Source organism: Amblyraja radiata, chromosome 4, assembly GCF_010909765.2.
Source record: "Amblyraja radiata isolate CabotCenter1 chromosome 4, sAmbRad1.1.pri, whole genome shotgun sequence".
In the NCBI taxonomy this organism is placed as follows: Eukaryota; Metazoa; Chordata; class Chondrichthyes; order Rajiformes; family Rajidae; genus Amblyraja; species Amblyraja radiata.
The window spans coordinates 95,690,946-95,717,888 of record NC_045959.1 but is presented as its reverse complement, the minus strand read 5'-3'; the positions used below and the strand labels follow the sequence as shown (position 1 = coordinate 95,717,888).

Sequence of the window (26,943 nt, the reverse complement as noted above, 5' to 3'; positions counted from 1 at the left end):
AGAAAATGTTGAGATTCTCTCTCCTGAAGGCCACGCCCCTTCCGGAGTGACTATAAAACCCGGAAGTGTTGAGTGCCTCAGTCCGTCTCTGCAAGATGGCGTTGCGAGAGGATCACGTCTCTCAGTCTGAGCTGTGAATAATACTGAACACATCTCTACTAAACTGTGAGTGTGGTTTTACTGACCTTGAGTGCCCTTAATGTGGTTTGAAAATGAAAATGTGGTTGGTTTGAAATGAAGCACTGCAAACGGCTGTTGGTGGTGGTTAGTTTGAAGTGAGGCACTGCAAATGGCTGTTGGTGGTGGTTGATTTGAAGTGAGGCACTGCAAATGGCTGTTGTTGGTGGTGGTTGGTTTGAAGTGAAGCACTGCAAATGGCTGTTGGTGGTGGCTACTTGACAACTTTTTGTTTGCACTGTATATTGATTTTAGATAAAACGCTACCACTTACGGCTGTGATTTTTGGCCATCTTACTCAGTCCCCCTCCGCTCATCAGGTGGAGAGAATTATTCCCATCAATGAAAAATAAAAGTGTTATTAGTGTTGTTGAGAATCTCTCTCCTGTCAATCACGCCATGAAGGCCCCGCCCCTTCCGGTGGGAGGGGGGAGGAATTATAAAACCCGGAAGTGTGGGTGTGGCTCAGACTCTGCAAGATGGGGGAGGGAGAGGTCACGACTGTCTGAGCTGTGAATCAACTGAACACACTGAATGTCTACTGAACTCTGAGTGTGGTGTGTTGTGTGGTTTTATGGTGGTTTCACCCTCCTTGAAATGGTATGAAACTGCATTTGAATGTGGTGGCCTTGCACTCTGCATGAAATGGTATGAAACTGCAATTGAATTTGGTGGCCGTGCACCCTGCTTGAAAAGGTATGAAACTGCACTTGAATTTGGTAGCCTTGCACCCTGCTTGAAGAGGTAGGAAACTGCACCTGAATTCGGTTGCCTTGCACCCTGCTTGAAATGGTATGAAACTGCACTTGAATTTGGTGGCCTTGCACCCTGCTTCAAGAGGCAGCGAATTCCAGACTCACAACTCCCTCTGAGAAAAAGTGTTTCCTCGTCTCCGTTCTAAATGGCTTACCCCTTATTCTTAAACTGTGGCCCCTGGTTCTGGACTCCCCCAACACCTGGAACATGTTTCCTGCCTCTAGCATGTCCAAACCCTTAATAATCTTATATGTTTCAATAAGATCCCATCTCATCCTTCTAAACTCCAGAGTGTACAAGCCCAGCAGCTCCATTCTCTCAGCATATGACAGTCCTGCCATCCCAGGAATTAACCTTGTAAACCTTGCTGCACTCCCTCAATAGCAAGAATTTGTTTTTGATTCTCCTACGCTGGTAAAAGATTCCGTGCATTCACCCTATCTATTCCCCTCATGATTTTATATGCTTCTGCAAGATCACCCCTCAGCCTCCTGCACTCCAAGAAAGAAAGTCCTGGTCTGCCCAGTAGCTCAGCCCCTCAATTCCTGGCAACATCCTCGTAAATCTTCTCTGCACTCTTTCCATCTTAATGAATGACATCCTTCCTGCAGCAGAGTGGCCAAAACTGGACTTAGTACTCCAAGTGTGACCTCTTCAATGTCTTGTACAACTACAAAATATCGTCACAACCTCTATACTCAATATCCCTACTGATGTGCTTTGATGTAAGTGAATGTAAGAACCCTGGGAAGGGTTGTAGAGCAGATGGATCCAGGAGTACGGGTACATATATCCCTGTTAGTGGCATCACAGGTAGATGGCCTTCTTGACCACTATCTACCTGTGATGCCACTTTCAGGCACTGACTCCACGCCCACCACTGATTACCCACTCATATTAGTTCTATATTATCCCACTTTTTCATCCATTCCCTAAGCACTTGGGGCAATTTTACCGAGGCCAATTAACCTACAAACCCGCAAGTCTTTGGGAGGTGGGAGGTAACCAGAGCATTTCGTGAAAACCCACGCGGTTACAGGGTGAATACGCAATTTCCACACAGATAGCACCCGAGGTCAGGGTCAAATCCAGGTCGCTCGCACTGTAAGGCAGCAGCTCTACCAACTGCTCTACTGTACCACTCATCTTGGATCTGTGATCCTTTGTAAAATGAATTATGTTGTGGAAAAAATGCAGTTTCAGGACTTTTTAAGTATATGTATAACAACATAAGAACTTGGCGCATGAGTCAGCAATCTTCCTTCAAATTTAGTCTGTTATTTATCAAAATCTTCCTCAGCTCTATTTTCCTGTGCTGTGTCTTGTCCCTTGATTCCCTTAATGTACATAAATCTATTGATCGCTATCTGAATGAACTCAGTGGTTGGGGCTCTACATCCCTCCAGGGTAGAGAATTCCAAATATTCACTGAGCGCTGTGTGGAGCAATTTACTTTCTGCCTGAAATGGCTGACTTTATTCTAAGATGCCCCAGCCAGAGTGAATATTCCCCCTGCTTTTACTCCATCATTCCTTGGCAGGATTTTATCAGTCAGTTCATTTTAGTTTATTGTCACGTGTACTGAGGTACAGTGCAAAGCTTTTGTTGCGTGCTATCCAGTCAACAGAAAGACAGTACATGATTACAATCAAGCCATTTACCGCGTATAGATACATAATAAGGGAATAAGTTCAGCACTACCTCTCTGGTGACCCTCGGACTATCCTTGATCAGACTTTGCTGGCTTTACCTTGCACTGAACGGTATTCCCTTATCATGTATCTAAACACTGTAAATGGCTCGATTGCAATCATGTATTGTCTTTCTGCTGAGTGGATTTTGTAAAATTCAATGAGATAATTCCTCTAATCCATGGAGTATAGTCTGCTCCCTCTTTGCTTTTCTGGCTGACGGCCATTCCAAGAATCAGTGGAGTGAATAGTTGCTGCATACCCTCTACAAAGTGTTAGGAGACCTAGACTAACATGCACCCTAGGTGTGGACTCACCATATAATTGCTGAAATATGTTTCTTCTTGTACTCAAATCCTGTCACAAAAAATTACATCCCATTTGTCTTCTTAACTGTTTTAAGTGACTTTACCTTAGACTTTAGAGATACCGCGTGGAAACAGACCCTACGTACTACCGAGTCCACGCCGATCAGCGATCAACCCGTAAACTAGCATTATCCTACACATGAGGACGTCCAAATTCCATACAGATAGTACCCATAGTCAGGATCGAACTCGGGTCTCTGGCGCTATAAGGCAGCAACTCTACCGCCATGCCACTGTGCCACCCCAAACTGTACCACCCGGCATGACGACATTCAAGCCCCTTTGCACATCAGTGTGGAGGACTACACATTTTTCCATATTAGATTCCATTTGCTTGACATCTGAAAATAGGATTTGGTTCCTTCAGCCAAATTGCTGTGAAAAATGGTTCAAAACTATGACACAGGAATCAATTCCTGCAGTATCCTAACAGTCAAAGCAGGTTAACCTGAGAAAGACCTGTTTATTCCCATTTATTATTTTTTGTCTCAATCTATGCCAGTTAGAATCCCAATTCCCAATTCTATGTGCTCGAACCTTCGCAACCGACCTCCTATATAGGACCTTACCGATAGCCCTCTGATAGCTACATTTATCACATCCCCCTTCCCCTGTTCCCAATTATCTATCCTGCTGGTCACAACATCAAAGATCTCGAATAGATTAGTTAAACATAAATTCCCTTTCATAATTCCATCAACAGCAATTTTGTAGGAATATCTAGTCCTTGAAGAAGGTGCAGAAGATATTCACTAGAAAGTGATTTGGAGACCACTGTGACTGGGATGTGCTTCTTAAAGCTGGGAAGATTATAAAAAAATAACAGAAATATTATGAGGGGTTATAAATGAGATTGCTTCCAGTGTCTGGACTATCAGTCTCCAGAACACAACATAAGATAATTAGTAAAACCAGAAGGATGAAGAGGAATTATTTTATTTAATGGAACAGGATATCATCTGGAATGGACTGAATATTCAATTTGCCTACCAATGCAAAATGTCCATGACAGGTGGCATTTCCCTGGTCCGACATTCATCCCTGGAATGCCTGGATTGCAAGGACACCTACATCAGACACCTATTTATTGGCTACAGTCCGCCCTCAAAACCATCATTAAACCAAACTCATCGGCAAATTCCTGAATCTAGGACTCAGCACCACCCTCTGTAACTGGATCCTTGACTTCCTGTGTCAGAAGGAACTGCAGATGCTGGTCTACACTGGAGATAGACACAAAATGCTGGAGTAACTCAACGGGACAGTTAGCATCTCTGGATAGAAGGAATGGGTCACGTTTTGGGTCGAGGCCCGTCTTCTGAAGTCTGAAGAAGGTTCTCGACCCGAAACATCACCCATTCCTTCTATCCGGAGATGCTGCTTGTCTCACTGAGTTACTCCAGCATTTTGTGTCCATCCTTGATTTTCTGACCCATAAGTAATAATCAGTAAGGCTAGGCAACAAAACATTCTCCACCATAACTCTCAAGTTGATAAGGATGTGGGGAAATTCTTGCACTAAGTGTTATTCTTGCATTAAACGTTATCTGTTGCAATAAACGTTATTCCCTTTATCATCTGTACACTGTGGATGGCTCGATAGTACTCATGTATAGTCTTTCCTCTGACTGGTTAGCGCGTAACAAAAGCTTTTCAGAGTATCTTGGTACATGTGACAAAAACACGGCTGGGGCTTGAGTCGGTGCCTGGGAAGCATGCGGAGTGGACACAGCAGCGACAGTGGAGAGGTCGGTGCGGCGGTTGATGATGGCACTGACCGACAGAAGAGGCCGGACATGTGGAAGTGAGGACGCCGCTGCTGAGGGAGGGAGGGAAGAAAAGAGGACCCAGCGTGGGGGGACTGCCGTGAGGGGCGGAAGAACAACGGGGAAACTGGTGTGGGGCAGGGGTGGAATTTGTAACTTTGTAAGCTCCCTTTATGGGCGACTATTTCACTGTGACTTCTCACATGTGACGAGAAAGTATTCAATTCAATTCAAACTAGACGAAATTAAACTAATGGGCCTGTCCCACTTAGGCGATTTTTTAGGTGACTACAGGCGACTAGGCTGTCGCCACATACTCGCCGGGGTGTCGTCTGTATGTACGTGAGTAGTCTCCTCAGTCGCCCAAAGAGTTGAAGTGTCTTTCTGGTCACCGCTGGATTTTGAAATGTTCAAAACTTTTGGGTGACTAGGAGACCTTTCATGACCATACAGGTGACCCCTGGCGACATGTCGCGGTTGTCACAAGGGGGCATGTCGCCAGGGGGTCGACTGTACGGTCGTGAGAGGTCTCCTAGTCACCCAAAGAGTCGTAGTGTCTGTAGTGGCCATTTGGCTTGTTTTGCATGTCATTGATGCTGGCATGTGCCTTTAAATCTTAGATTGCCCGTTATATTGTGGGTGGGATTTATGATGTATTTTTGGGGGTGTTTGGGGCTATGTATCTTGCGCAGAAGCTTAGTTTTTAGTTTTAGTTTGGAGCAGCATGGAGAAGATTCACCCTTCGACCATGTGAAGTGTAACGGACACATGAGGAGTTTTCTAATGTTAAAAGCAATAAGCTGGAGTTCGATGAAGATTGTAGTAACGAGTTGAGAGAAGTTTGGATGTATCTGGGTGTTTTTCATCAACAATAAAGAACATTAATCAAAAGACTGTTTCGGAAGACTTATCTGTGAAGAAGCTCTGATGATCTCTGTGGGTGAGCTCGCATGCGTATCGATGATATTCCCCTTAACCATGCTGTCCATTTAGCAGCTAGAGGGTTAATTTCTCGAACGATATCAAAATCGGCCACTATGTTAAGTCGAAGGGAACCTCCGGCAGGGGCGGTAAATACCAGTACCAGAGATTGGGACAGAAGCTTTGGCTAAGATTCTCGGAGAGGTTTTGGCCAGAAGTCTGGTTCCAGCCAAGGAACTGAAGAAAATAGATCTCGGCCAGAGATGGCCTTGAGGTCTATCGACAGCATCGAGACTTATCTGAAGACATAGCACAGAATTGTGGGTAAAAATCAATTATTATTCTTTGAATTTGAAGCTGCAAAGCTTTATATTAAACGACTTCTGTAAGCAGAGCCAGAAAGTGTTTTTTCCTGTCTTTGTGGAGATTCCAGCCAGACCGACCTTGGATTGTTTTGAATCTTTTGATAAACATGCATTCCATTTGAATTATCGTCATGTTTTAGCCCATGGATGTTGGAGAGATGTCCCCTACATTATCAGTATGTTATGGTTTTAAGGAAATTGTTTTCAAAATAACAACTTGATATTTACAAAAAGTTGGAGCAGAACTCAGAGAACACTCTGTGCATTTAATTTAAAGACTTGGCGAACAGCCAAGACCTCTTTAAAATTATAGATCCAGAAGATGAAGAAAGGGCCACGCCAGATGAACCACGAGGTGGTGATGAAAGACCAATTAGACAACTTAAAGGAACTAAGAAAGAGGAAAACTCAATATGGGAGCAAATTAATGAGTCCATCGCTAGCTACAGAAAACTTATATCAAGAAGGTACAGATAATTCACAAGCTGCCTGCTTGAAAGAAACCAAGAAAGAGAGAAACGAATTATGGAAACAGGTTATCAGATTAATTGAGAAACAGAAGAAACTAATGGAATTAGAAAAGAACGTGATCAAGGTGAAATCTAATATGAGCCAACTATTGAACCTCTGCCAGGAGGTTAGCAAGAAACAAGAAGTACTGCTGTGTTCACAGCCGTCTCGGGAAGAACGCAGAAGACACACCCAATGGGAAGAAGACAGGTTGAAGATATTCAATGGTTTCATGGGTATGGCAGAGGAGTGGTTATCTGAAATTATGCAACAACTTACGAGCTTAGTAGCTGGAGGTGCGATGCAACAAGTTGCCAGAATGGAAGATGAAAGTTCAAGCAGTGAAGAGTCTGACAGTTCAGATGATGAGTCTCCTGCGAAAACCAAAGCACAACAAGATTCGTACAGTACTGTACCGCCTCCCAAAGTTCAGAATGGAAAAGCAGGCGTGACCAAGAAGAAACCAGCCGCAGGAGTGAGTAAAATGGAAATCAGTGACTTGTCAGACGACAGCTCAGACAGTAGTGATGAAGAGGCACCCCTAAATCCTGCCACAACAATTGCACAGATGAAAGCTGCCCCCACGCTGACCAAGGCGGCTGCTGCCGCTCAGAAGCCTGCGGCCAAGAAGGCCAGTACCAGCTCGAACGATATAAATATCGGCCGCTATAGCGTCTTTCTGGTCGCCGCTGAATTTTCAACATGTTGAAAATATTCGGCATCCTATGATGGGTGCCACAGTCACCGAAAAGGTCGCGTAAGTGGGACAGGCCCTTAATACTGCCCTTACCAGGCACACTCACATCCCATTAATAATTTAAAAATAATATAGGATGCCAGTGAGGAGTGATGAAGTCTAGGGTGTAAGAAAAGGATGCATGTTTTAAACAGCATATGAAGTAAGATAAGGCTGAATGGTTGACATGACAGAGAAGGAAATAGACAGCTTAAGTGATGATGTGGAGATTTATGGATGAAAATTCATCTGTGTCAGTTCTGGCTCATCTCTGTGCACTTTCTGCGGATGATAATCAGACAATGGAGCCATGTTTGTGATGGGGATGAAAACAATGATTATAGTCCTTCTTTTTGGTGGCATGGATTTCTGTACATCCAATATTGCCACTGGCTCTGGCAGAAGATTGAAAGTCAATACTCTTTCCACACAACTAATGAGCCTGAATCCTGAAATCCTGGAGTAAAACTCCTTGTAATTTAGAAGATCAATCAATCAAACGATTGAACTGATAGATAGGTAAATGGTCATGCAATTAATCACTGCAGGATCAGGAGGCATGGTCGAAAAATACTTTTCTGGAGTAAACCTAGGAAACACTAGAGTCAAACAGCGTGGAAACAGCTCCTTGGCCCAACATGCCCACACAGACCATCATGCCCAATCTACACTAGTCCCATCTGTCTGCATTTGGCCCATATCGCTCTAAACCTATCCCATCCATGTACCTGTCTAAATATATCTTAAACGTTGCGATAGTACCTGCCGCAATTAGCTCTTCTGACAGTTTGTTCCATACCGCCGCAACTAACTCTTCTGACACTTCATTCCATACATTCACCACCCTTTGTGTAAAAAAGTTACCTGTCAGGTTCCTATTAAATCTTTCCCCTCTCATCTTAACCCTATGTCCTCTGGTTCTGAAATCCCCTACTCTGGGCAAAAGACTGTTTGTTTACCTGTTCTATTCATCTCATGACTGTACTCCTCTAGAAGATCACCCCTCACCCCCCTGCACTCCAAGGAATAAAGTCCTACTCATCTAAACCTCTGCCTATAGCTCAGGCCCTCGAATCCTGGCAACACCCTCGTAAATCTTCTCTGCACCGTTTTCAGCTTGACAACATCTTTCCTATAACATGGTAACCAAAACTGAAAGCAATACTCTATATGTGGCCTCCTCAATGTCTTATATAACTGTAACACACTCAATACTCTGACTGATGAAGCCCAATGTACCAAATGCCTTTCTGACCCCCATATCTACATGTGAAGCTATTTTCAAGGACTTCCATACCTACACTCCAAGATTCCTCTGCTCAACAACACTCCCCAGAGCCCTACCACTCAATGTGTAGGTATTGCCCATGTTATTCCTCCAGTCACGGCACCCCTTTGCCACGCAAGCCCAAGAGCTGCTCCGCACAACACCGGCTGACGCTTCTAAGGCCGCCTGGGTCAAGACAAGATGGAGAGACCAGTGGAAGTCAGTGGAACCATCTAGGCTACACCATTACATCAATGACCCCATGGACGTCCCTGGCCAAGAACTGCCCCGAAAGCAGTGGACAACCCTCAACCGCTTGAGGACAGGCATCGGACGCTATGGAGTAGCAATGAAGAGGTGAGGCATCATGGACAGCACAGACAGTGGAGCACATAGTCACCAGTTGCCCCAAACACCGGCCACCGAATGGTGAACGAGGTCTGATTGATCTGAACGATGACACGTTGGCCTGGCTCGCCTCAACGGAGCTGCAGGTCTAAAAGACATACGACTGAAGAAGAAGCCCATGTTATTCTTCGCAAAATGCAACATCTCACATTTCACTGTATTAAATTCCAACCATTCCTCAGCCGACCTGGCCAACCGATCAAAATCCTGCTGCAATTTTTGACAACTATCTTAACTATTGACAATACCAGCCACTTTAGTGTTATCCAGAAACATGCTAACCATGCCATGTACATTCGCTTCCAAATTATTGATATAGATGAAATTGGCCCAGCACCGAACCCTGAGGCACACCACTGGGCACAGGCCTCCAGTCTGAAAAACAATCTTCCACCATCACCCTCTACATTTACCATGAAGACAATTTTCAATCCATTCAGCTTTTTTTCCTTGGATCCCATGTGATCTAACCTTCCAGAGCCTTCCATGCGGAACCTTGTCGAATATCTTGCTGAATTCCACATTTGCAACGTCTACAGCTGTCTCATCAGCCTTTTGTTCACATCTTCAAAAAACTCAAACAGATTTATGACACATGACCTCCCACGTACAAAACCATGCTAACTATTCCCAATCAGCCCTTGTCCACCTAAATTCATATATACCTTATCCCTCAGAATACTCTCTGGTAGATTTCTGACCACAGATGTTATTCTCACAGGCCTATAGTTCCCAGACTTTTCCCTGCAACCCTTCTTGAACAGAGTCACAACATTTGCCACTCTCCAGTCTTCCGACACTGCACCTGTATTAAATGATGGCTCATAAATCTCAGCCAGGGGTCCTGCAATTTCCTCTCTAGCTTCGAACAATGTCCTCGGATTTATCTGATCAGGCCCGGAGGGTTAGTCTACTTTTATAAGCATCAGGACTTTCAACACCTCATTGACCGTAATACTGTAGTGCTCGCAAGATACTTCCATTGACTGCCCCAAGTTCCCCAGTCCCCATGTTCCACAGTATAAACAGGGGATAAATATCCATTAAGGACCTTGCCCATCTCCTTTGACTGCATAGAATTGACCACTTTAATTCCTGAGGGGTCTCATTTTCTCTCTCTGGTTACCCTTTTTTCATTTATGTACTTATAAAATCTCTTGGGATTATCCTTAATGTTATCTGTCAGGACTATCTCCTGTCCCCTTTTTGCCCTCCTGAGTTCCTGTTTTAGCTTGCTCCTCAGTTCCCAAAACTCCTCCATGTTTCCACTTGCTCCCAGCTGCTTATACCTGACCCACGTCTCCTTACTCTTGACCAGAGCCTCAATTTCCCTCGTCATCCGAGCTTCCTTATGGTCACCTGCCTTGCCATTCACTCTAACAGGAATTTACTTGCCTTGGACAACCAAGACATGATAGTAATTTGGAATTCCCCATTACAAATAACAGCTAATGCTTGATCAATTATAATTCTGACATTATTTTCTGTTAATCAAAGGATATGGAACTAAAGTAGGCTTACGTCATAGAATTCAGCATTTTTATTTGCAAAAGCAGTACATTGGAGAAAATAACAGTCAAATGATACTTTAAAAGTTAATTTCCAGCTTATTTATTAACATGTTAGAAAGAATCTCAACTAACGAAGGGGATAACTAAAAATGTTCCAGTTGTTCATTCTGTTGAAAGATTTAAGTGCGAGGAAATGCATTCCACACTACTGGTTATGTGAAGGAGGAAAGTTGAGGGCTAATAGATTTATGGATTAAGGTGTCAGGAAAGCCAAATGAAGCAATGGCATCAATGGATCCTGGTGTGAACTATTGGGAGGGATTACAGTGAAAAGGTTTTTGTTGAGATTGTTAACTGCAAAAAAGGGTGGGTGTGCTTGGTTCCATTTGCTCCCTTTGTTCTGAAAAAAAAATGTGGCTTAGAAATTAATCTGTATAAGAAAGCATACATTGAAGTGGTGGGTCCCTGTTGTAGGAGATTCTCTTCTTTCCAAGCTCAATTGTAATCTTTTTTGCATTATCAAATACTCCAAGTCAACACGGCAATCCCGAGAATGTCTTTGAAAACAACCTGTGCATAACTAACTCCAACGACAGCTTGAAGTGTCCCAGCTGCTTGGGGAGCAAGACTTGGAAAAAAAGTGGCAGGAGAGACACTGAAACCTACCTCTTCATTTGACCAATGTGGACCTTTCTCCAGGAATAAAGTATCCAAATAGGTTTTCCCTCCTTGATTCATTACTATGCATGAATCACAGACTCCAGCTCATGGATATTGAACCAGGATTCATCAAGCTATAAAAACGCATGATTGCTGGGTTCACAATGAATTTCATTGGTTCCGGCACACTAAGTTACAACATACCATCTATCCTGCCACCCTTAACTTCATTTAGTCAATATAATTAATTTAACGTGTTGCATATAAAGCCATTCTACTTTGTCTATCAAAAGTCCCTTGCATCCCACATTCAGTCTGCAGACACAAACCATTTTATTAAAACACATAGTATTTTAACTAAATGTATGAATTTGTGTACCCAGGTACCATAGATGATAAGATGGGGGAGTTGGAAGTTGATCCATCTAAGTCCAGAACTTCATGTGCTTTTTTTACATCCATCTTTCTCCCCCCTGCACTAAAAGAGGGATAACAAAGAGATGTTTAAGAAGGAACTGCAGATGCTGGAAAATCGAAGGTAGACAAAAATGTTGGAGAAACTCAGCGGGTGAGGCAGCATCAATGGAGCGAAGGAATTCCTTTGCTCCATAGATGCTGCCTCACCCGCCGAGTTTCTCCAGCATTTTTGTCTGCTAACAAAGAGATGGTCACGTTGAAATCGTGTCACAGGGAGATTCAATTTATTTCTATGTTCATTCTACCTTGAGTGATGGGTGTCGTTGGGAGATCAGCACTTAATGATTCCACATAAACTAACTCTACTTAAACCTCGATCATATTTACCTGCACTCACCATATTGAATTATGTCCATGTAAGGAGGACTCCGTGGAGCTTGGCAGAGATTCCTTCAGAATACCTCTGCTCTCCCCAGAAGCCTGCTTATTGTTTTCTATTATGTCCTTCACAATCTAGAAATAATCCATCACCTAAAATTAACCACCCAGAAAGACAAGACTATAAAATTTGCAGAGTGGATTCCAAGTCACACATTCCTCACTTGAAAGTGCTTTCACCCTTTCCAGGTGCTCACTCATTTGTTATATTGGAGCTGTCATTGTAATCTTGGAGTCCTCTCACATTAATGTCACAGCAAGTTAGGAGACAGGTCAAATTTATGTTTTGGGATAAATCTGAGATGCTTCATGATATATTGGTGTACTTTCCAGGTGCCTTATGATATATTTGCATTGGTCACATATCATCCGCATGTTCGATACAAGTATTTTTTTGGATAAGAATCTCTAGTTTCACAAGTGGAATCCTTGGAACCATGTTCCAAGAAGCTTATTTTCTAGGCTGCTCTGCATTCTCATGCTGCCAAAAGCTCTCAAAGAGGAGATGAATTCCTTTCCTCATGTGCAATGTGTGTGATGTTCTGTAGAAAACTTCAACGCGTGATATTTATCGGCCATCCGTAATAACAAGATATGTACAGGTTCAGGTGAGATTATTACAACTCTCACCAACTACTACAGGTGCACCATAGAAAGCATTTTATCAGGATGCATCACAGCTTGGTTTGGGAACAGCTTCATCCAAGACCGCAACAAATGCAGCAAATTGTTGACGCTGCCCAGACCATCACACAAAACAAACTCCCTTCCATTGACACAATTTATACCTCACGCTGCCTCGGCAAGGCTAGTAGCATAATCAAGGACGAGTCGCAACCTGGCCTCTCCCTCTTCTCCCCTCTCCCATCAGGCAAAAGTATAGAAATGTGAAAATGCACACCTCCAGATTCAGGGACAGTTCCTTCCCAGCTGTTATCAGGCAAATGAATTATCCTACCACAACCAGAGAGCAGTCCTGAACTACTATCTACCTCATTGGTGACCCTCAGACTATCCTTGATCGGATTTTGCTGGCTTTACCTTGCACTAAACATTATTCCCTTATCATGTATCTTTACACCGTAAATGGCTCGATTGTAATCATGTATTGTCTTTCTGCTGACTGGATAGCATGCAACAAAAGCTTTTCACTGTACCTCGGTACACGTGACAATAAACTAAACTGAAACTAATGCCTTTCTCATTGTACAGGTGGAGGTAAATGTATTGATTATATCACTCATGACCAACACCCTTCTTCACTTTCTCTTATGTTACAGTAGACAATCCTTGATGTCCTATCGTCTCCACATGGAGCTGGAACAGAACAATCACGATTAAAGCAGCCATTTTAAAATGTTTTGAGTTCAATATTGAGAAAATATAATGCTCCACAGAACGAGCAGCTCCAAAATGCAGTCTCCTCAACGGACATCACAACAAAGAGCGCCTTTGAATGAAGTTATCCCTTCTAGATGCAGGGTGGCCCTTTGCAATTTGCAGATAAGATTTATACAAATAGCTTTTAGCTTAGCATAAAATGAAAAGGCACAAATTTAGTTTAGTTTAGAGATACAGCATGGAAACAAGCCCTTTAGCCCACCAAATCCGCACCGACCAGCGATCACTGGTACACTAGTAGATAAAAATGCTGGAGAAGCTCAGAGGGTGCGGCAACTCGTACACTAGTTCTATGTTATCCCACTGTTATATCTTACACTTTAGGGGCTACTTACAAAAGCTAATTAAACTACAGACCTACACATCTCTGGAATGTGGGAGAAAATTGGAGGAATGTGGGAAACAGCCAGAGAAAACCCACGCGGCCACGGGGAGAACGTGCAAACTCCATACGGACAGTACCCATAGTCAGGATCGAACCTGTGTAAGGCACTGTGTAAAGCACTGTAAGGCAGCAACTCTACCACTGCGCCACTGAGCAAGATCTCCTTTGTGTTCTTTTCTATTTTTAAACATGTCTTCAGATATTCCATTTCTTCTTCTGACTGAACAATTTGCAGACACAACAACCAATTAAATTGATTTGGGTCAGTTATCTTCCCTTCTGCATCTTCATATCACACACTTTCATTGGAGTTCTAATTTCAAGTATATTGAAGACAGTGATCAGTAGATTTGTATATGTTGAGCCTTTTCTGGTATTTAGTCCCAAAAGGGATGAAATGTATCTGAAGTCCATTAGTAATTTAAAAAAATGCACTTATCCATGACTTACATTGTAGTGGGAGGGAGACTTTCAATTATCCTCTACCTTCCTCTGTGTGTGTAAATGTGCTTCCCGACTGTTTATCTCTAACATTAAAATCATGCTTGCTCTGGATTCCACTAAAGGAAATACTTTCACTGGGTCCAGCATATTAAATCATTTTATGATTTATTTAAGACCTTTTTAAAAATTATTTTTGCATAGTAGCTGGGCAGAAAACTATACAGGGCAAACACTGACCACTAAACCTGATTTCTTGCTTTGTGCCATCATGCACAAAGCTCTGCAGCTGAAGCACTAACCCATAAAAGGTATCCCATATTCTGCAATGCTGTAGCTGCTTAACACTAAATCTCTTTCATAGTTGGCTTTACTTCCTATTTCTTTTCTGAAAAAATTGTAAATAAAATATTAGGAGGAGATTTCTGTGAAAATTACTCTTTCAAAGTATGCATGAAGGTATAGGAAGGAATGCTGATTTAAACCGGAGATAGACACAAAAAGCTGGAATAGCTCAGAGGGTCAGACAGCATCTCTGGAGACAAGGAATAGGTGACGTTTCTGGTCTGAAGAAGGGTCTCAGCCCGAAACGCCACCTATTCCTTTTCTCCAGAGATGCTGTCTGACCCGTTGAGTTACTCCAGCTTTTTGTGTCGATCTTGTATATAAAGGTTTACAGCCAATGTTTTAAATACAAATCAAAGGCGAGGCAACTCAAATGAAATACATTAAATACACAACTAATTCCTAAATAATTGATCATATATCTTGCAAGGATGAGTTCCATTTATAAACAAGTTAACCTGTATAAAAAGTGCATCACAGGCGACCAGAAACATTCCCTTGAAAGTGGTAAAAAGATGACATCTTTCAGGTTATATTTCTCTGCTCTAAAATGTTCACAAGGCCAGAGTAAGGTTAAACTCGCAGTTTAAGAATAGATTCCACATGGGAGATTTCACAGAAAGATGACTGTAAAATAAACTATGCTGATAAAAAGTGGAACTGGGAATATCGGAGATTTGAAAATGAAAGCTGAAAATAGTCCCGAATGGTGAAGAGGTGAAGCACATCTGAAAGTGAAACGGCAGATTAATGGGCCTGTCCCATTTAGGCGATTTAATCGGTGACTGCCGACAACTGTCATAGTCGTTGCACGTCACCGAAAAACCGGTGACTGGACCCCCCTATGACAATGTCTACAACAACCTACCACCTAGTCAACGTCCAGCTACGGCAAGCTACCGACAACCAGCGACCCATTAGGACGTCCACCTACGACCACACCTACGACAACCTACATCCACCCGCGACAAGGTAAGACAGTTCAGTCGCCGGTACCTGTCGCCGGTTTACGTAGGTAGTCGCCAATGGAATTCATGCCAACCGGACGCAAGCAACCCAGGCGGAATATGAGGTGCTGTTCCTCGTTTCTGGTGTTACTCACTCTGGCAATGGAGGAGACCCAGGACAGAGAGGTCGGATTGGGAATGGGAGGGGGAGTTGAAGTGCTGAGCCACCGGGAGTTCAGGTAGGTTATTGCGGACTGAGCGGAGGTGTTCGGCGAAATGATCGCCCAACCTCCGCATAGTCTCACCGATGTAAATCAGCTGACATCTAGAGTAGCGGATGCAGTAGATGAGGTTGGAGGAGATACAGGTGAACCTTTGTCGCACCTGGAACGACTGCTTGGGTCCTTGAATGGAGTCGAGGGGGGAGGTGAAGGGACAGGTGTTGCATTTCTTGCGGTTGCAACGGAAAGTGCCCGGGGAGGGGGTGGTACGGGAGGGAATGGAAGAATTGACAAGGGAGTTGCGGAGGGAGCGGTCTTTGCGGAAGGCAGACATGGGGGGAGATGGGAAGATGTGGCGAGTGGTGGGGTCACGTTGGAGGTGGCGGAAATTGCGGAGGATTATTTGTTGTAGACCTTATTGTCTCCTCCCCTTGTCAGCTCTCCCTCAGCCCTCTGGCTCCTCCTCTTCCTTTCTTCTTCCCTCTCCCCCCCACCCAACATCAGTCTGAAGAAAGGTTTTGGCCCGAAACGTTGCCTATTTCCTTCGCTCCATAGATGCTGCCGCACCCGCTGAGTTTCTCCAGCACTTTTGTCTACCTTAAAAAACATGGTCCCTAGTATTGTGTAGGAGGGAACTGCAGATGCTGGTTTACACCAAAGATAGACACAAAATGCTGGAGAAACTCATCAGGATAGGCGGCATCTCTGGGTAGAAGGAATGGACGACGTTTCGGCTCGTGAGTCTTCTTCAAACAGAGATTCAAGGGAACAACGATGCATACAGAGATAAAATCCAATCGGGCGGACAGTCAGACTGATCGTCTGACTGATTAAGCAACTCTTGCTTTCTCTCTCTCTTTCCATCCCTCTCCCATCATAGTTCTCCGACCAGTCTGATTGTCTTCCTGATTGAATTTTGTATGCAGCGTTTTTCACCTTCCCCCAGCTAACAAAGATCTATTCTATATTTACCTTGGTCTTCGTTCCCCTTGTTCTCTCGTTTTCACACCTCACCCTTCCATATCTCTGCATCTCCCTCTCCCCTGACTCTCAGTCTGAAGAAGGGTCTCAACCGGAAACATCACCCATTCCTTCTCTCCAAAGATGCTGCCTATCCCGCTGCGTTACTCCAGTATTTTGTGTTTATCCCCAATATTGTGTTCTGTAAACACCTCTATTTAGAAAGGTGATGTGTGTAGGAAGGAACTGCAGATGCTGCAGGAAGGAACTGCAGATGCAGTAACTTCGCGGAACAGGCAGCATCTCTGGATAGAAGAAATAGGTGACGTTTTAGCTCAAGACCCTTCTTGACCCGAAACGTCACCTATTCCTTATCTCCAGAGATGCTGCCTGTCCCGCTGAGTTACTCCAGCATTTTGCGTCTATCTTCACCAGAATGCTGATTATGTCTTTATATATATGTTTAAACTTGCAAATTACAAGATTTCACATTCTTCCTTCTGAGGTTCCATGCTTAATTCATCTCTTTATGAGACAGATGCATGTTCATTCATAACTCTGACATATCTTCTTCATCTAGTTCCTTCTGCCAAGTTGGTCTTCAATAGAACCCATCTATCTAATCTTCATTTCCTTCATGTACTTACGTAATACATTCCATGTAGACATGGAACATATTAAGATTTTCCTTATTTTCTGATATTTTTTCCATGCACTCTCATCATTACCCTAACTCCATAATATCTTCTTTCTGAAACTTCTCTGAGACAGGTTTCCTGCAGTCAAGTTGCTTTATAATGGATGAGTAAATCTCCCCACAAAGATACTGCTCCCAGCCAGCCAAGTGGAAAAAGAAATAGATCTTAGTCCTCACACAAGTGAACATTTTCTCAAAGCAGAGATGTTTTACTGTACAACCAATTTGTATTCCAAAAATAGGATCTGGTGTTGGTACGGACCTGTAATCCAGAGGCTTGCACTAACATGCAGAAACCCAAATTCAAATCCCACCAATCTTGGTATTTAGATAAATAACTATTAGACAATGATGATTAACACTCAAAATTCATGGATTATTGTAAAAACACATCAGGCTCTATAATACTCTTCAGGGTAGGTAGAAATCTGCCATCCTTACTCGGTCTGGCTTTCATATGAATCCTGCCCTAATTCATCTTCTTGACTCTTAAGTGCACTATGAAGTGTATGCAAGAAGTCAATTGACCACTACTGCTACATTAAAACAGATAAAGAATTGAACCAGGTAGATCACCTGGCAACAACTCAAGCTTCAATGCTGACACGGCAAAGTTGTTCCAAACTAGTCAACTTTGCCAAGTCCATCTGACAAACATTTGCAGCTGCTGACTAAATTAGGAGACCTAATATGATTGTACTTAAAATTATGTTTCACAGGCAATGTGCCAGATTTCTCCATTACATCCCTTGTGTACATGCTGTCCTGCAGGGAGGTCAGATTCACCTGAGGTGGTATAGCACAGTGGTATTCAGGCTCAAGAGAGCTGTTCTTTGCTCCAAGCTCTGTGAAATCATCTGGTATCAGACCAAACTTAGACAAGGAACCTACCATCAGGATACCACCTACCACCTTGATAAATGCTCCTCCAGCAATTCTCCATGTTGAACAACACTTGGCAAAAACACAGGTTAGCAAAGAAACTGAATACATTCTGTGTGTGGTACTTCAATAGCCATCACCAAGAGTGCCATGATGGAAATAATATAGACCAAACTGGGCAAGTCCTGAAAGACATAGTTACCTGAGTCAGTCTGCATTAGGTAGCATGTGTATTAACGTGTCAAGCCTGCATTGGATGAAGTGTGGCATCTGGTAAAACTGAAATCAAAGGGCATCAAGGAAGAAATCTCCAATGGTTGGCGAAATGTCTTGCAGAAAGGAAGAAGGCTGTGGGAGGTCCATCATCCCAGTGCGAGGACATTATGGCGTGTGTTCCTCAGTGCAATGTCCTTAGCCAAACCATTTTCAACTGCTTCATCAATGACCATCTTTCCCACCGTCACATGGTCATTAACAGTCCTTCCATCATAAAGTCAATGTCAATGTTCAATGCCATTATAATTCAACTCCACAGTAAATGAAGCAGCCTGAACCTCAATGTATCAAGATCTAGACAGCATTCAGTCATGGGCTGGCAAGAGGCAAGTGATGTTTTGTGCCATAAAGGTTCCTGACAATTACCCTCTCCAACAAAGGAGACACCGACTACCTCAAAAGCTGGGACCATTCAACAGCATTAAGATCACCAAATCCGACTTCCGGTGGCGCTATGGAGGGCTAGAGACCAGCGCCAGCTAGCTCCACGCAAAAATCGCTAAAAATGGGGAAAAAGAACGGGACTTACCTGCTGTTATCGCACCGGCTGCCTGCAACGAGTGAGTGACGTCATCAGGCATCAACCTATCATTAAAGCTGGATTCCATCAAGGTGATTTTAGTATTTACTATGTAACCCCCCCAAGACAAAACGGGCCGTTAAGCCCAGGCAACCGGCGGAAGAAGTAGGCTCGACTGAAGCCTTGGGCTCAGTTACAACGTCGTCCCAAGAAGATGTGTCAAAGAAACCAAAGTCCAAAAAAACAGAAATAGAAGATCTTCAGAGTTTTCTATCTCAAGAAATCGTAAATATAAACTAGCAACTGAAAAATGTCAATGAAAAACTGAACTTTAAAGAACTTCAATCTTTTAAAGAAGAAATTAAAGAAGAAATCACTGCCTCTGTTCACGAATTATTGGAAGTATGGAAGAAACCAATGGAAGAAAATCTTGATCAACAGATTGAAGAGGTAAATACTAAAATCACCTTGATGGAATCCAGCTTTAACGATACGTTGGATCCCATCAATAAGACATTGGATCAACAAAATATAGCAATAACTGAATTAGAGAAAATTGCGGCGACATGTGCTGAAACTACAAAACAGCTTCTCAAAGAGAATAAACGTTTATCAGACTTACTGAGTAAAATAACTGAAAAATGTATTGACTTGGAAGGACGTCAGAGACGTCAGAATTTAAGGATTGTTGGCGTCCAAGAAGGAAGAGAGGGGAACCGAGACCCTCACGAATTCGCTGCAGTTTTATTGCAAAAAGTCTTAAATCTGGATCAAAAACCTTTACTAGGTTGAGCACATAGAGCACTTAGACGCCGCCCATGGGCAGACGCCCCACCAAGACAACTGATAGTGAAGGTGCAATATGACCATGTATTGGATGACATGATGAAGAAAATTGTCCGTACCAGAGATCTCAAATTTGATGTCTCATCTGAAAGGACAGTCGGTGTCCCTGCTGGAGTCGAGGGAGTTAGTATAAGGACAGGTGTTACATCTCCTGCAGTTACTGGGGAAGGTAACTGGGGAGGGGGTGGTTCGGGTGGGAAAGGATGAGTGACCAAGGGAGTTACAGAGGAAGTGGTCTCTGCGGGAGGTGGAAAGGGGTGGAGGTGGGAAGTTTTGATTAGGGGTGGGATCACGGTGATGGAGATGTCGGAGGATGATGTGTTGGATGCAGAGGCTGGTGGGGTGAAAGGTGAGGACCAGTGGAACTCTGTCCTTGTTTCGTCTGGAGGGAACGGGATGGAGAGCAGTTCTTTGGGTCACAGAAGAGACATGGGTGAGGGATCCATCCATGACAGCCGGGGGAAAAACATTCACTAAGGAATGTGTCCATGTGCTTTCTTGGCAGCAGCATCAATGTTGTTGGACCAGGACAAATTGTTGGTAATATTTAGACGCAGGAACTTAAAGCTCCCGACTATGCCACTTTTGTAACCACTTATGCGGTTATGGGGGTGCTTACCACCCCTTTTCTTGAAGTCAATGATTGTCTCCTCCATCTTGCTGATGTTGAGGGAGAGGTTGGTGTCTTTACACCATATTACTAAGGTGTTGCGCCAATATTACTATCTCCTTTCTGTTTAAGGTGATCTCTTCTTTCCCCAGTTAACTATTTGCTTTATTAGACCTGTAGAATCTCTTAGAATGCTCCTTTATTTTACCTGCCAAAGCTAACTCAGGTGTCATCTGGCAATTTCTTGTCTTTTCCGTTCAGCTATCCGCATCCACCTGCGGAATCTTTGTGTCCTCTTTGCTATTCTCTACCCATGCAGATCGAGACACCCATTTAGGTCTGGGAGAGGTTTCTGGCTATTATTATTCTATTATTGTTCATCTGTTTTGCCACTGGAATCACTTTCAAGCTATCATTATATTTAACCAGTCGCTGAACGAAATCACCTGCAAAAATGGTAGTCACTTTGCAGGAACAGACTAATCTTCTGCAAGAAGCACACAAAATCAATTGAACATGAATGATGTGAAACAAAATATGTTCCTGCTAAATACCTTAGATTCTCTCTTTGAAACTGCCATGAAGTAATGATTTGTAATCCACTGTTTTGTACATTTAATAACACTTGCATTGCCAATAACAAAACTTGAATAGGTATGTTGAACTAATGTATATGAAGTTGACAAGAAGGTAGCGTTATTGAGCAGGGAGTGGAACAGTCACGGTGAGCAGTATGTTTCATGATATCGTACAAACAGATTTTTTTGCCAAGAGTTTCTGATCAACCATTCCGAATGAAATGTAAAAAACAAAACTGTCTGCTCAACAAACTCAAGCAATACTCAATTAAAAACAATGGACACTGCACTGCATTGTTCGAATTTAAAATAGGGTTAATATTCACTTCATAGTGAGAGACACTAATAACAGTGTGTGCTACATCCTAGAATTAAACTGCAAATTGCATCAACACTCATTCCATCCTACAACCAAAATCACCTTCATCACCTTATGCTTTCTATTACACTAGTAAATTTCATTCCATTACATTGCCTTCCATCTCTGAACTATATTGAGTGTATAACAATTTCAAACCCACTGACAGACAAATGGAAAGCTGTGATTGAAATGACTCTAAACTCAGGATATGTTGAGAAATATACATACACACTCCTGGCATAGTCCAAGACCACACGGCATGGCGGCACAGCAGTAGAGCGATTGCCTTACAGTGCCAGTCACCCGGGTTCGATCCTGATTACGGGTGTTTGTCTGTACAGAGTTTGTACGTTCTCCCCATGACCTGCGTGAGTTTTCTCCAAGGTCTTTGGTTTCCTCCCACACTCCAAAGACGTACAGGCTTGTAGGTTAATTGGCTTGGCATAAATGTAAATTGTCCCTTGTGTATAACGGGTAGTGTTTATTAGCGGGGATCACTGGTCAGTGTAGACTCAGTGGGCTGATGGGCCCGTTTCCACACTGTATCTCTAAACTAAGCTAAACTAAACAGAAAAGAGTTGCAGATTTCCTCCATTTTATTTTTGAAAACAACAACCTAGAGAGCACAACTTTGAATGTCAATAAGTAGAACGTTTATTTGGGAAATTTAAAAAATGACCAAAAGGGCCTTTGGGGCTGAGAGGCTTTGTGATTCAACTGTTTGGAGTTTAAGAGACATGAGATGTTCAAAACGAAGCATATAACATTCTTGAAAGTTAACAGGGATGGAGGCTGTGCAAATGTATTGCCCCCTGGCTGAACTAGAATTGAGATGCAAAATCTCAAAATAAGGTAGTAATTATTTAAGACTGAGAAGAAGAGTCATTTCTTCAGGGGAATTAAGTGTTGTGGGGATTAGATCGCAAACGGAGTTGAGCTCAAAGATCTAATTGGCTTGATTTTCCTGAATGGTAGAACGACCTCAAAGGACGGTAGAACCTGCTGTCCTACGCCTTATGGTGTGCTGATATATATTGATACATAACAATATATATCAAGACCACGGGTGAACATAGAGGAAGATGATTGAATTTTTATTGCCTTCCCTCACAGTGGGAAACGTTGATTCCGCAGTGTGGGGATGTTCATGTTGTGATCTTTATATTTATTTATATGGCTGTATGGCAACCCAAATCTCGCTGTACCAATTGGTACAGTGACAATAAATGTAAACTTGAACTTAAAGTTAATTGATTTGAGTTGATCTCAATTCAATTGATTTGAGAAATCATTTGTTGATTTGAGAAAACCAGACTGGAAAGTTACTCTTGACTCTTATATGAATTCAAAATTGGCCCAATTCTTTGCCCCACGACCGAAATTGATATTACTCACTCCCCACGAGAATTGTTGACCTAAATTCAATGACAAATATTGCAGTGTATGATTTAGGGTACCAGGAGTGATTTGGGGTTGATAATCAGGGCCGTTTAGAAGCTGAGAAATGGTATAAATATGAAAACTCAGCAAGATATACTGTTCAGCAAGATAAGTGCAGGTTTCAAGATAATTCCATCAGCCAGATAATTGCCAAAGCAGCTCGTCCAACAATTCACATTTTGCCTTGGTGAATTTCACTCTACGAAACAGTGAAATATTACCAAGAATCAAAGACTTAGCAAATACCATCAACTCATTTTATTTATTTAGGGCGGTCATGGTGGCACAGCGGTAGAGTTGCTGCCTTACATCAAATGCAGCGCCAGAGACCCGGGTTCGATCCCGACTACGGGTGCTGCCTGTACGGAGTTTGTACGTTCTCCCCATGACCTGCGTGGGTTTTCTCCAAGATCTTCGGTTTCCTCCCACACTACAGGTTTGTAGGTTAATTGGCTTGGTAAATGTAAAAATTTTCCCTAGTGGGTGTAGGATAGTGTTAATGTCCGGGGATCGCTGGTCGGCGTGGACCCGGTGGGCCGAAGGGCCTGTTCCCACGCTGTATCTCTAAACTAAACTAAACTAAACAGTCACCAATATCTTTTCAAGGCCAGTTAGGAATCGGCATTAAATGTGAGCCTTGACTATGATCCTTCTCTTTCACTTTTTTCATCGTTTTACTGGGATGAAGGAAATCCATAAGGGTGAGACCCTTCGTAATAGTGAGGAATCTCACTAACCTTGACACTGATCAGTGATACAGCAAAGAACTTTTCCTGAGTAGGCCAGATCTTACGGGTCTCGCTATCCCATTCTACCCTATCCCATTCAGAATCACTGCCTGCTCACTCCTCATATCCATCTTCTCTCGACCCAATGCAATGGGGCCTGTATTGTTGGGGTAAAGCATCCTGGGTTCCAACATGGACACCTGAGTAGACTCACACCCACCAGAATTGCCCAAACAATGCCCAATCCTCAGTTTTGCTACTATTAAAATTTGTGAACATCATTTAATAGTTTGTAAACATCCCAGAATCCAGAGATGGTTAAAACAAATAAGCCTGAAGTAAATAATTTCAAAATAAAAAAATATTAAATGTAAAACTGAATAATGTTAACTTAAAATACTCAAACTCATCGATAATTAAAAACATTAAGCCACATTAAAATAATTAGGAAAGTGAGCTTGTTTCTTTTTGCCCTTTCCTCCTGATTCTGGGTCCTATAATGCTCATCTCAATCAATAAGACTGGATCGAGTCTATTCTGGGCATCCACAGCAAGACCAGGCACCACTGCTCATATTCATGTGAAGGGTACTATTGGAGCAAACATTCACACACAGCAACCAGTACAGAAATCATAGATTCCCTGCCATTTAAAATCCTGAACATCAGTGGTTCAGTATCATCAGGTTTAGCCAGTGAGATCCAAGCTTCGGTCCAGTCAACAGTTGATCAGTCATCACCCTTTACCAAAGCAAGATGATAGGGTTGTGACCACTGTAAGGACTGTGTGCTAATGTGACAGGTATACAGTAAGTTCTGAACATTCAGGAATTGTTATTGCTTAATATTCTAATGTTAAAGAGCATACAGGCATTGTGTGTGCAGACTAGAGAGCAGTCCTGAACTACTATCAACCTCATTGGTGACCCTCGGGCTATCGTTGAACAGACTTTACTGGCTTTACCTTGCTCTAATAGTTATTCCCTTATCATGCATCTGTACACTGTAAATGGCTTGATTGTAATCATGCATTGTCTCTCCGCTGACTGGGTAGCACGCACCAATAGCTTTTCACTGTACCTCGTGACAATAAACTAAACTGAGTGACAATGGTATCTTACAATGGTATCTTGCATTTTGCAGCCAAAGTCTTGCACAGTGTTAATTGGAAAAGATTTTTGGTGTGACAATAATGTCTATTGCTTCTGTATAGTGTGAATATCGTGAAGGTTGTTAATGTCCATTTTTACAGCCTGAAAGATGTTCATGACATAAAGGTTGAAGCTAATGCTGACAACTAGCTTCAACCTTTGGACACGCTAGAGGCAGGAAACATGTTCCCGATGCTGGGGGAGTCCAGAACCAGGGGCCACGGTTTAAGAATAAGGAGTAAGCCATTTAGAACGGAGACGAGGAAACACTTTTTCTCACAGAGAGTGGTGAGTCTGTGGAATTCTCTGTCTCAGCGGGCGGTGGAGGCCGGTTCTCTGGATGCTTTCAAGAGAGAGCTAGATAGGGCTCTTAAAAATAGCGGAGTCAGGGGATATGGGGAGAAGGCAGGAACGGGGTACTGATTGGGGATGATCAGCCATGATCACATTGAATGGTGGTGCTGGCTCGAAGGGCCAAATGGCCTACTCCTGCACCCATTGTCTATTAACTCTGCTGTGTGACAGCTGACATTGATGCTGAAGAAGATGACACAGTTCAACAGCAACCTCTTTGTTCTGGTGGCGATTCCTCTTTCCAGAGCTCCTCAGCAATATTCTGGTTGGAGAATTCTTCTCTGAAGATCCTTAATAGATTTGTCTTTGTGCTGAGAGAAAGACAGGGGATCTCAGTTTAAAATCTCACCCAAAGATGGGCATCTCTTCAATGTGTACTGAGGGGTAACATAGGTTTTGTGTTTCGCATTCTAGAATAGATTTCGAACACAAAGTTCTTTGATTTAAGTAGGTGAGAATATAAGAGATATGAGAATATAAGGAGATGTGCAGGGCAACGTATTTACAGAGTGCAGTGGATGTCTGAAACTTGCAGTCTGGGTGGTGATGGAAGCTGATACGGTCGTGGCATTTACGAGGCTTTTGGATATGCAGGGAATGGAGGAACATGGACCACGTGCAGGCAGAGGAGATTAGTTTAATATGACATTCTGTTACAGAGATTGAGGTCTAAAACGCCTGCTCCAGTGCTGGAATGTTCTATGTTCTATAACTATTGCATCAAAGTTGGCTTTGAATTGTAGAACATCTAATAAATTACAGCACATATAATAGATGAACCATTTGGTCTCCATTGCATTAAATGCACCTGGTACTTGGTAACATCCCCCACATACCAAGGTAACCAATAGTCAATCACTATTGGAGTGGCCTACAGCAGGTAGTGAGGTGAAAAACTTTCTTACCTCAGACTCACTGATCTACCTGTAGAATGTGGATGAAATGACCACTTCATAGCACATGTGGTGACAAAGCTGAGACTTTACTTTAATAAGCCCCTCCGTTATTGTTTAAGAAGGAACTGCAGATACTGGAAAAATCGAAGGTATACAAAACTGCTGGAGAAACTCAGAGGGTGAGGCAGCATCTATGGAGTGAAGGAATAGGCGATGTTTCGGGTCGAGACCCTTCTTCAGACTGGTCTGGTGGGGGGGGGGAACGAAAGGAAGAGGTGGAGACAGTAGGCTGTGGGAGAGCTGGGAAGGGGAGGGGAGGGGAGGGAAGGAAAAAGCAAGGACTACCTGAAATTGGAGAAGTCAATGTTCATACTGCTGGAGTGTAAACTACCCAAGTGAAATATGAGGTGCTGCTCCTCCAATTTGCAGTGGGACTCTGGCCCGGAGGAGGCCCAGGACAGAAAGGTCAGATTCGGAATGGGAGGGGGAGTTGAAGTGCTGGCCCACTGGGAGATCAGGCTGATTAATGCGAACTGAGCAGAGGTGTTAGAAACATAGAAACATAGAAAATAGGTACAGGAGGAGGCCATTCGGCCCTTCATGCCAGCACCCCCATTCATTGTGATCATGGCTGATCGTCCCAAATCAATAACCCGTGCCTGCCTTCTCCCCATATCCCTTGATTCCACTAGCACCTAGAGCTCTGTCTAACTCTCTCTTAAACCCATCCAGTCATTTGGCCTCCACTGCCCTCTGTGGCAAGGAATTCCACAAATTCACAACTCTCTTTTCTCACCTCAGTCTTAAATGGTATTGGGCGAAGCGGTCGCCAAGCCTGTGCTTGGTCTCACCGATGTAGAGCAGTTGACACCTAGAACAGCGGATGCAATAGATGATGTTGGAGGAGGTGCAGG

General features: G+C 43.1%; 1 protein-coding gene across 1 annotated transcript in view; it reads right to left on the bottom strand.

Annotated features, from left to right (window-relative positions):
• The window catches only part of pou6f2 (POU class 6 homeobox 2), a 473,829-nt gene that overhangs the window by 250,570 nt on the left and 196,316 nt on the right, over window positions 1-26,943 (bottom strand). The gene's annotated exons all lie outside the window — the stretch shown is intronic.